The 11921-nt window shown below is 47.2% G+C and overlaps 1 protein-coding gene across 3 annotated transcripts in view; it reads left to right on the top strand.

Annotated features, from left to right (window-relative positions):
* The first annotated feature begins 4860 nt into the window (after positions 1-4860).
* The window catches only part of SETD5 (SET domain containing 5), a 66352-nt gene continuing 59291 nt past the window's right edge, over positions 4861-11921 (top strand). For 2 of the 3 annotated variants that reach the window (XM_066616921.1, XM_066616919.1), the window contains exon 1: positions 4861-5029. The gene's annotated coding sequence lies outside the window, so the exon portion shown is untranslated. Of the gene's footprint in view, positions 5030-6440; positions 6488-11921 lie in introns of those variants that run through there. The other variant, XM_066616920.1, reaches the window with a different exon arrangement.

The following is an 11921-nucleotide window of genomic DNA, read 5'->3' as shown; positions in this document are numbered from 1 at the left end:
GCTATTTTAACCAGCATTTCAGATGCCTGTGCGAAGACACCAACCTGTGGTTGTATCTGCTTGTGGTGCAGGAAGATGTAAGACAGGTACATGGGCAACACTTTTGGGTATGGTCTAATTGCTCATCACGATGAACTTGGGCCACTGAACCTTTTGGCTTAGTCCTGTGGGCACCTTCCATAGCTGAAAGGCACAAAAGAATTCTCTGTACCAGAGCTTCTTAGCCTTTTGTGTCTCATGGACCCCTAGGAGAATTTAACACACACACACCCCAAATATTTTTTTTCTTTGCTTTATTTCAATTATCATTTTCTATTTTCTTGAAATGGTACTGAACACACAGCAAAAAGTAGAACTTAAAAGTTTTTTATTTAAAGAAAATATTAAATTACAGTCATAGCAAAAAATGTTTCTTGAGGCAAAGCTTTTTCTTAAGTCAGTGAGCACCTCATGCACCCCCAGGGGTGCAGGCCCCAGGGGTTAAGTGCCCCTGCTCTCATCTGTGGGTGGATTTAAAAAGAACTGTAGTTTAAAAATCCAGTTGCAAGGCAATGGCAGCATAGGGACAAGACCAGAATATGACCACAGAGGATGCTCTGCATATGAATGCAGTAAACAAAACTGGCAAGGGACAAAAGGAAGTGAGGGCTCTCTTCTCTTTCACACAGTTGGGCACTGCAGCCAGGATGTTTCCAAAATGATTTCAAAAGCCAGTGCATTTCTGCCACCAGATGTCTCTCTCCTCCGCTTTGGCCCTGCCAAAAGGGAACAGCTGTCCCAGTTTCCTGTTCTCCACATCCTGGTGGAGGAGTGAGGCTGGCCTGTTGCATTGTGGGCTTAACATTACAGGAACAAGGCTATGGTGGTTTGCTCTTTCCTTTACAAAAAGGAGAAGGGGGATGGGACGTCACCGTTTCGGCCTACCAGAAGGCTGAGTTATGGTGTCTATACCAACAATAGAGAATTACATCCTCCAGTTTGCAGAGGGACTACTAAGCCAGGAAGGGAGTTACCATCTTAAGGGGCCTCAGTAAGGCAGTAAGAAAAGGTTACAGTACTTTCCTGTAGTTTACCGGTAAGGTTTTAACACACACACACGCGCACACGCACACACAAATATAGTAATGGGAAAAATGATCTGGTTTTCAGTATGTCATACAACTACTAAAACCCAGGTAGGCAGGTCCCCTGACATGTGTTCCATTTCTCCACATACTTAAAAAATTACTTGACTTTTAATTGGTTTTGTCCAGGTCCCGCCTTAAAATACAGGAGACTTACATATGTTCTGTGTTAGGTTCATTTTCAAAGTTCAAAGCCAGAGGTTTTAAAAATAGCTTCTCTGTGTTTTAATGAAGTGGATTGCTTGCTGCTGTCTCGAGATTCCTATAAAAACCAAACTATTTATTGTGATAGATCCATATCCTTGGAAGGAAGCCTATTGAAATAAATGGTTTGCCTGTAAAACTTGCAGTCCCCAGGGACACTGACTTGAGTTTAAAAGCCATGGAGCTCAGTGGAACTTCCTCCCGAGCAAGTATGAATATGATCAGGCTGTGTTATATGAACAAACACAGGATCAAAGTATCCATTTGAGGCCCCTACCATTCACTCAAATTAGTACTCCCAACAAATGCTTTAGATTTTAGTTTTTCTTACAATTAACACAATTGAAAAGCTTGACAGGACAGCTGCAGTGTGTGTGTGTCCATAGAACTCAGAAGAGTGGAGCCAGGTTCTGGCACCCCTCTCATGGTTAGCATAGCCTTAATGATTTCACTAGGATTTTGGGCTCTCCTCTCATTGTTAGCATAGCCTTAATGAGAGAACAGTACAGTACTCTCTCTGCTAGCATGAGTCTGGTAAAATGCTGGTTGTTATGAAATGACTGACCACTGCAACAGACTAGGAAAGACCCACAGACAGGTACAGTGGGCAAGAGCGACAGAGAAAAAGGCCTGGTTATTGCTTTTTTGTCCTTGAAAAAATTAAGACTGTAAGCCTGTGTTCCAAATGTAATTTGCCCTATGATTGCAGAAGGGAAAAGCCTACTCCTCCCTGATCAGTGAACCAAGAACAGCAAGTTGAAAGTCTGGCCCCAACTGGATGTAAATGTCTGTTAACAACTTACCTCTTTGTTCCGGCATTGTCAAACTAATCTCCCTCCTATACAGTCTCCCTCCACTCCCCTTCTCTTATGGGTCTTGTCTTTAAGTTTATAAGCCTGCTGTCTTATTTTCATTCAGTGCAATGCCCAGCAGCATTGCTGAATTGTTGTTAACTGCTTTTAAGAGGCATTTTGTATCTGAAAAGCAGGATAAAAATATGATAGAAATATAACAATGTGCAGAATTAGACACACTAAAACTAATTAGTTTTAATGGGCTTAGGCACACCTCCTTTTGCTTGGGGTGAGGTTGCACTGCAGCAAGCATAAGCAGCATGGTTTGTGTTTAATTGGGTGGGGGGTTAATAATGAGGACTGGGGTTTTCAAAACCAAGCAGCAGAAAGAGAGGCACAGAGGTGATGTTGAATTCTGCTCCAGGAAAGTGTAAGAAAGCAGGGCTCTTTCAAATGATTTTTTTTTTGGGGGGGGGAGGAATGGTAGGAGGTCCATTCATCACTGACAAGGGCCTCAATCCTGAATCTGTAATGAGCCTTAACTACATGCAATTGAATACACCATATGAAATGCACTCACTGGTTATATTTTGTAATAGTAAGTTCTCTTTATATGCAAATTCACTATCTTCGCATTCACTTATCTGTGAGGGGCAGAATTACTACCTTTTCATTATTTGCACCTCTGTGCTCATGATCTGCACCGTAGAGACCTTCTGGAGGTTGCAGGGACCTTCAGAATGCAGCCTGTGGCCAGTGCAGACACCTTTAAAATGGCTGGTGGAAACTTCCACCGATGATTTTAAACGAGTGAGTCTGTGCTGGTTGCAGGTGCCAAGGTCCCTGCAGCCTCTGAAAAGTGTCTGCAGCAATCAGATATATTTTGGCACTTCCTGCTGCACTCTGCTGGCTTCCTGAGGGTCTCTTCTGATGGCAAGGAGGGTACCCCTTCCCCCCCATGGCACCATTGTACCTAACTCTATTGATCCCATAGAATCAATGGTTTGTTATCTGGGAATTTACTATCCCTGAGGGTTTTCCCAGAACTGAAGCCTTGTGGATAATGAGAACTGTACAAAATTGTCTGGGGAGGATGCTTTTGGTGGTGGGGGAGGTGATATTTCACTGGGGGAGGACTGTGTTTTAATCCATTTCTGCCCAGCCCAGAGGGCTGCATCCATGCAACGTTGAGCAGAAATGGCTTGAAAAGGCACAATAATTCCAGTTATCCTTCACAAGAAGCCTCCTGAAGAAGTGATGAGGAAGGGCTGGAGTCAGAGGCGCCTATCTGGGATCTCAGTATAGTCTCACAGCTACTAGGCTGCCATTCGTTCAGGCTGCCTGCTGCTCCGGCCACGGCCCCCACTGTGGGCTTGGATTTTCTCAGAATTCCAGCGCAGGGTGTGTTGTCCAATTGCCCGGGATCCTTTATGAGGCAAAGTGTAGCTACTGGGGTGTAGGTGGTGAAGTGTGATTTTAAGAAGCGACCCCATAAAGGCTTCCCCCATTAAAAAGATATTTTAAAAATGAATTTCCATTTCATTCTTCATATAAAGCTGGATATTCTCCCCCCACCCCCTTGTCTGGATTCTTGCAAGGCATTATGTGAAAGGCAGGGGCTGGAGAAGGCTTTGGGGGGGCAGAGGAAAGGCGTGCATCTCCCCCAGCCAGCTTGTGCAGGGGGAGTGGAGGGAGGCAGGAGGTCTGCAGTGCTCTCTGCGCATTGCATGCAAGAGAGCCTCCCCAGGAAACGTGCACACGGCAGAATGAGGGCTGCAAGATTCCAGGCTTGCAGAACTGGGGCTGTGAGATTCCAGGCCTGGGGGGGGGAGGAGGAGGGAGCGGGGTGTGATTCACAGCAGGCAGAGGAACCAGGCTTGGGGGAGGGGAGCAGCAGGAGAGGGGCTGGTGGGAAGAGGCTGTGGGGCCAGCACAGGGTTACTGGCAAAGCCTGCACTGCATCCTGCAGTAAGGCGAGCTCTAACCTGTCCTGAGCAGCTCCCAGGCTAGCGCACACACACACCCCCCTTTCCTGGCGCGCGCACCTCCCCTGCAGTCTACCCCCGCCTGCTCCAGCTCAGCCACCCAGACTCGCGCATGCGCCCTGCGCACATTCCACTCTCCCCAGGACAGGGGGACTTCTCAGCGCGCATGCGCACCAAGGGCTTCCTAGAGCGAGCAACCAACCCAACCCCTCCCCCACCCGTTGCCACGTGTCCCCAAGTAGCTCTCAACCCCACTTGGGACAGCCGAGAAGGGCGAGTCAGCCAATCAAACGGCCGCCTCGCCCTGAGGCGCGTAGACCCCACGTGCGCACAGACGCGGACTGAAACCGCGCGCCAATCAGGGACCGGCTCTTCGAGTTCTCTGTTTCTCGCACTTCCGAACCGCCCGCCCGCTCGCTGTGCTCTAAGGCGCGAGGGATTGCCGCGGTCGTTTTTATACCGCGGCGGTTGGAGACGCGAGTAGAGTGACAGCCGCCTTGACCAATGGAGTGGCGGGGTGGAGAACTGCGGCTGAGGCGGCCAGGCCAGCAATGGAGCGCCCTCCTTGGATTCGGAGAGCGAGCGCGGGCCAATAGGAGGCGGGGACGGGTGCAGGGGGCGTCGCCCAGGAGGGATGGAGACCGTGCGACAGGCCCGGCCAATGAGTGAAGCCGGGGGGTGTGGCTGGGGCGCCCCTGGCGCCAGCGCTGGGAATCCCCGTGCGCTCAGTGCCGTTTCCGCCCGGCCCTGCTGAGGAGGAGTTGCTGGTTGTTCGCTGTGGCTGAGGAGGGGGAGGGGCCGCCGCGGCCGCCTTGGAGTCCCTGCTCTGTGGAGCGTCGCTCTTGGTCCCGCCTGCCTCCTCAGGAAACACCGTGGCGCCGAGCAGGGCCTAGTACCGGGAGCCCGGGCACGGGCCGGACAGGTGGGCGAGGGCGGGGTACTGGGCTTGGGGGGGTGAGGGGGCTGCTGTTCAAGGGGTTCATGTGGAGGGGGAGGGGCGGGGAGTTCTTGGGGGTCCTCTGAGTGCCCCCCCGCCGCCCTCTAAGTTTTTTCGCCTGCTCCCTCTCCCTGAGCCCCTCATGGGTTGGGGGAAAGGAGCAAAGTCTGGAGAGGAGGCTGCAACCCTGTCCACACTTACCTGGGAATAAGCCCCGCTGACTATAATGAGGCTTACTTCTGAGTAGACAAGCAAAGGGTTGGACTCTAAGACTGCAGGTCTACCCACACTTTCCTGGGACTAAGCCCCACTGACTATAATGGGGCTTACCTCTAAGTAGACAAGCATAGGGTTGGGCTCTGCAATCCTAGCCACATTTACCTTGGAGTAAGCCCCATTGTCCAGACTGGGACTTACTCTCTGAGTAGATATGCATAGCATTGGGTTCTAAGGCTGCAGTCCTGCCAACACTCTCCTGGGAGTAAGCCCCGTTGACCAGAATGGGAATTACTTCCTGAGTAAACAAGCATAGGGTTGGGGTCGAAGGGTTCAAGCCTGTCCCCACTTTCTTGGGAGTAAGCCCCACTGACTAGACTGGGACTTACTTTCTGGTAAGGCGTGCACAGGATTGGGCTCTAAGGCTGCATCCACACTTACATGGGAGTAAGCCCCATTGACTAGAAAATCAGTGGAGAAGCCTAGGATTGGGCTCTGAATCTTTCGGGGGGGGGGGAACCATGGAGCCTCCTTGCCTTTCTTTTTTGTGGTGGCGGAGAAAGGGGGGGGCGAAGAGAGGTCGTGCACCTTCCTCCTTGTCTGCGCCTGACACCCCCGTTCCTCTCCATCTTTGGAGGCATCTGGAGGTTGAGGGAGGGGTGTGTGTGTGTGGGAGAGGGGGAGGGGTGTATATAGGGGGGTTTACGTGTATGGGAATCCCCGTCGAGTTCTACACACAGGGTAGCGAGGGGGGGAGGGGAGGGGAAGGTCTGGTGGGGGTTGGGCTGCTTCTGATTCCGCTCCCACCCATCTCCCTGGTGGGGGTGGGGAGGGAAGGTCTGGTGGGGGGTTGGGCTGCTTCTGATTCCGCTCCTGCCCATCTCCCGGGGGTGGGGGTGGGGAGGGAGCTTTGCCCTGTGCCAGGCGCTGGCCAGGAGAGCGGGGGCGGTGTCGTGGTTGAATCCTGTTCGTCTCCTGCGTGTCCGGTGTCGGGGGAGGGGGGGAGGAAAGAGGGGGAGGTGCTGGTGCTGGGAACCCAGTGCATGTGTTGCGTTTGGGTTCTCGGGCAGGACTCCTTTCGCATGTGGGGGTGGAGAGAGGAGCCCCCATCGAAGCTTTTGTGGAAGGCCCCAGTGTGAGAATGTGGGAAAATCCCTTTCTGGGACCGTGGCTTCCACTTCAAAGCAGCTGTTTGCCAGGAAAGGGTGCTTGTGCGCGCGCTCCTGTGTGAGTTCACCATTGCCTCCGCTCTCCTTTCCACCCCTCCTCCATGTGCTGAAGCAGCTTCCCGTGAGCTGCTCCTTCCCTTCACCCCTCCCTCCCTCCCTCCCTCTCCGCTGTCTGCTTCTGACTTGCTGGCTCCTTCAGGCAATGGGGGAGGAGGTGTTTGACCTGCATTTTCTGCTTTCTCATGGTGCTTGTGTGGTGCACTTGGCCCTCTTCTTTTCCCTTGCCTGCTGTGGGAGGCTGCAGCATGGATTCTCCCCCCCCCACTCTTTATTGTGGGGTGTGTGTGTTCTAGGGGTCCCTTTCAGCTTGCTTGCTTTGATGCCAGCACCTTCACCGGCAGCACAGTTCCTTGTAAACACAATAATGCTATGGCAAGGTCGTCATAGCCTCAGTCTCCAGCAGCTTGTCCTTGGGGTGCCAGTGGCTTGCTTTTTGAAACAGAGCTCTCTTGTGTTGTGTGAGGAATTCTTTATGGAGTGTGGGGAAATGGTTTGTCTGGCAATCTCAGAAGAGGTTTGTGGGGGTTAGAGAATGTCAGGAGCTTCTTTCTTGAGAAGGGTGTAGCTGTGAGAGGTCTGTACAGTTAACCATAGGGATCTTCTGTGCTTCAAGCAACAGTGCCCATATCCAAAAAGATTTATAAAAGAGAACAAAATATACCATTGAGATTCCTTCTGCTGATGCTAGTGTAACTTTAAGGAGATAATGGCCCTTGCAGTGTGGTCTCCTGCAGTTTCTCTCCCTGGCTCATTATGTAATTGGAGTATTTAAGGTTCACTCAGGCAGAGTCTGTGGGCAGCAGGATGAATTGATTTTGTCTTGTAGGGGGATGGGGCCATGGTCTCAAAAGCCATGATTTTTTGGCAGCAAATACTCATTGCAGATTTCAAAAATATTTTCCAAATGAGTTGTCTATGGAAATTTGGGATATGAATTGCAGGCTCAATGACAGACTACTCTGTTAATGGCATATAAGGCTCTTCCTTGTCACCTATGAAGGTGACATCAGTCACTCCCCCCTCCCCCCCACCTGGTCCAGGAAGTTGGTTTTGTTAGCCTTTTTTTGTCAGTCTCACAACACAGAGGTGACTGAGGGTGTTGCTTTGCCTTGGATTCTGTGGGTGAGCGTTTAAGGCGGTGACTAGCAACTAATGTTGGCTCTGGAGCTCTGGTTGCTACGTGAGAAGCTTCAGTAGTGTTGGCTGCTGTCTCTAGGGAAGGACAGCAGCACAACCTCCATTAGTGCTGCACTTAGGAGATGGCTGGTTCATGCACTGAGAAGGGACTTTTCTTTCTGGGGCATGAAAGCTTTGAACCAGAAGGATGTGAATTTAGCCAACTGGCTAAAACTATGGGTTTTTTTCCCCCTTCTGTCTCTGGGGCTGCATTAAGATGTGGCCTGAAAATCCAGAGATGCCTTGTCTGTCTCAGTTGCAGCTTTTGTAAATCCAGTACAGTGAGAATTGATCAGATCTTTCTGAAGTGAGAGAGCTGCAGTCTCTGGTCTGTGGCTGCAGTCTCTGTCTGACTACAGCCTCCCTTCCAGTAAATCAGAGAGCCAGATGCTTTCCTTATTGTTTGTAGGTCTTTCCTCCCCTTCCATTGCCTGGGCCCCACTTGCCTTATTGACAGGAATTTCTGCTTTGTGTAGTGGGTGTGTATGGCAGACACCAGCCTACTTGTGCAGAGAGTATTTTCATTTCAAAGGCTAGAGAGCAGTCAGAATATGGCACATCTTGTCTGCAGTTGGCAGTAGAACACATTCTAAGGAAGTAACCCTTCCCAGCTATATACCTGGGTGCAACATATGTTGAGCTGCTTAACTCATTTCTACCCATCCCACAGGTATCCACATTTGATCCCTGTTGCGTATATGCAGTGTTGGGCAGAAATGGTTTAAAGTACAGATACAACAAATATGCACCTCCTCTTATATATTCATTTTGATGCTAGTCCCTTTCTGATGCTTGTAAATGACTGACTTCTAGGATTTGTCTACATTTTTTGAAAACGTAATCTCACAGGTATACTACATAATGTGAATTTCCCTAAGGGTACAGTTGCTAGGGGAAGTGTGAGTTCCTTCTTGATGCCCTCTCTTGTGTGTATGCACACCAGGAGGTAGGTGCCATTTCTGAGTCAGTATAACATGGTTCTTTGTCTGGTCTGCTCCATTCCAGGCGATATTGTCTGACCAAAAGGAATTACTAGTTTTTGAGGGTGCAAACACCATAGGGCATACTGTATTTACAGATAATCTGTGTGCTTCTTAGACCCAGTCTTTATTTGATTTGCCTATGGGCTGAAACACTGCTGTTTGTCAATTCTGTGTCTTGGTGGTGGCTCACTGTAGTGTGGTTTGATAACTCCTCCAGTAGATGATGTTACACAAGTTTGAAAACATGTAAATGTACCAAAAGAACCTGACATAGATCTGTCTAAGGTGGTGGTATGATGTGGAGGTTTACTCATGACATTTTATTTGTGTTTGTGTTTTATTTGTATCTTGGCTTTCTAATATAACATTAATGCAATACTAAACTGTAACATTTCTGATACAAGCATTCCCCATGTCTACAGTACTGATTATAGCAGTATTGAGTTAGGCTGGAACTAATTTCTGTTCTGTTATGATGAAAGACAGTTGTATTACCGGGCATTAGTGTAGTTGGATACAGAGATAGTTTAAATAACAAAGGAGTCTCAAAATACAGTATATCAGAAATTAGAAACTTGACTGCAAAAATAGTTCACATTCAGGGGGAACCAGATTTAAATTTTTAGAAGCCCAGGCAGCCAGACACCTGGGCTGCTCCAGTTCTCATAGAGCAGAAAGCTTTGATCAAGTGGCTTGGTATATCAGCACCTTGAGTTTCAAGAATACTTGTTGATTTTAGGAAGATGAATGTTTTTACCAGAAGGGGTGTCTGCCTGTCTGCCTGTCTGTCTGTCCTTGGTGCCACAATCATTTAACTTTTCAGTGGGTTTTTGCTACAATCTTGAAAGGTCATTGTAACCCTTGAAACTGCTTTGGGATGATCTGAAAATAGCTGCGTAACTGCCTGTAGAAGCTCATTCACTGAAAGTATGCCACTAGTTCCCTGCTGTGAATAATCTGCAATGGAACCTTGAGTTGGATGCTGCACAGTGCTTTGGCATTTTATTTGTATTTAAGTTTTGAACAACAACAAAAATGCAGCTAATGGCTGTCATCTTTGCTTTCAGGTAGTAATAGAACAATGGCAGTATAATTCAAAATTTGATTGTAGTGCCATCTTGATTCTAGCACACTTTCAAAGTATCTCATGATTTTCTATGGTTACTGTAGATAGGGAATATCCAGCAAGGTCCAGGAATGTAGAAACTACCTTTTACTGAGACTTATTGCTGCATAAAGCTCAATATTGTCTGCACTGTCTGGCGGTGATACTCTTTTCCAGTCCTACCTTGAGATATTAGGGATTGAACCTGCATGCAAAGTGTGTGCTTACCACTGAGCTATGGCCCCCACCCTCAAGTCTTCAGAGTACCCCATAGCACCTTTTTTGTACTCAATACAAAATATAACTATCTTTGAGGGCTAGTATGCTTTAGTGCTCTTTTCCATTTAAATTGGAAGTTGTTGTCAAGGACCATGACATGAATGCATTGAAGTGCTGATTGAATTGACATTTAGTGGAAAAAAATATAATTTGGCCCCTGGACCTCTGCTGGATGGGGAATTTGGCCCTTTATCTGCTGCATACCATTGCCTTTTTCATTCTTAATGCAAGAACACTGATACATCTTAATGGGACAATAACTAAATATATACCTAACAAGAATATTGTACTCTATTGGTTAAATAACATTGCTTATGTTTAGCATGAAAGTGGCTTGTCTGCTCTGATAGCACCCTTGCTTTCTTCATATCATATTATTCAAAAGTAGACTGGAGGTCATGCTGGTGTGGCAGCATGCACAAAGATGCTGTGTGCCTTTCAACACAAGTCTTTTGAGATGTACTGTAGTGGTTGAAGCTAAAACTGGAATTGCAGCATAATGATGTGGTATTGTGGAGATATCAGATCTTTGTCAATGTGTGTTTAGATAGCATAAGGACAGTAGAAATCTGCATTGAACATGTTGATTGTGTCCTTTCCTGCATTGGTTGGATTATTGTAGTGCACTAGTCTGTGTGGGATCACCACTGAACTCTGTTCAGAAACTACAATTACTATAGAATGCAGTACCAGGCTTTAGACTGGAGCCAGGGGTCATAATTAAATCACCCCTTGTTAATTCAGCTACATTGGCTGCCTTTATATTTCTGAACCCAATTCAAAGTGCTGGTGATGACCTATGTAACTATTCATGATTTGAAGCCTGACTATTTCTCCTTATATGTGTCTGCCCTCCCTGTGAGATCATTGGGAATGCTTTGTTGTGGGGTGCAATCACTAGGAGGCTGTATGACTTGAGGTTATCAATGACAGCACATTTTCTGTTGTGGTGCTTAAGGCACATTTCCAATGAAAATTAATAAAAAAGGCTCACTGTTAAGGAACTGAATGCAGTTGATAAGACTGGTTAGTTCCTGAATTCTCAGTTTAAATTATGGTTAAGAGAACAAATAAGGGAATGACTGAGGATTTTGTTCTGGCATTGTTACCTTTTGGCAGCATAGAGTAGTAAAAGATGATTAAAACTAATGCACAGTGTTTGGGAAATTGAAAAGTTAGTTCTGTTGTCCTTGCACATCTTATTCATATTGGAGACAATTCTGAATAAGTTTTCTCCCATGTCCCATTGAAGATAGTGGGACCATAGTAGTGTGAGTAGTTCTTTGATTCCTTTGGCAGTAGTCCTGAAATTCTGCTGAAGACTAAAAAGTTCTATACCCTCAGTTTCTATAAAACTAATTTAAATTATATGCTAATGAATACCTCGTTTAATTCTTTTCTCGAAGTGTGTGAGTGTGGGCTACCAGATGCTGCTGCTGATTATGCCAAATAATGTGAAATGACCTAAACATCATGTGATCCAAAAGTTAAGGATCCTTTCATCAGTACTTGAGTCTGTACCATTGAAAGAGGTGATTCTTGTTGACAGCTATGACTTACCAGATCGCTTTCAGTGAAAACATAAATTGGAAGAGCAGGGGAGAAGCAGGTAACTTCAAAGAAGAATATATAACCTTTTGCTTTATTGTTTCTAATAACCTTAATAGGGCAGGTGGTCATCTCCCTGAAAAGTGACAATCTCTATCTTGCATTCTTGGACAGTTGCTCCCAGAATTTGAATAGAATATGGCCAGTGAAGGAGTACAATGTATCATGGCAGAGGAACATTTAGGAATACTTCATGTCACTTCAGAGAACTTGATCCTTTCTGTCTGCAGAATTTGGAGAGTGTGTTCCTTTGCAACAGATTCAAAACTGTAGGACTTTTT

This window comes from Tiliqua scincoides, chromosome 2 (assembly GCF_035046505.1).
Source record: "Tiliqua scincoides isolate rTilSci1 chromosome 2, rTilSci1.hap2, whole genome shotgun sequence".
In the NCBI taxonomy this organism is placed as follows: Eukaryota; Metazoa; Chordata; class Lepidosauria; order Squamata; family Scincidae; genus Tiliqua; species Tiliqua scincoides.
Note: the sequence above shows the minus strand (reverse complement) of the source record. Positions and strands in the feature narration are given on the sequence as shown.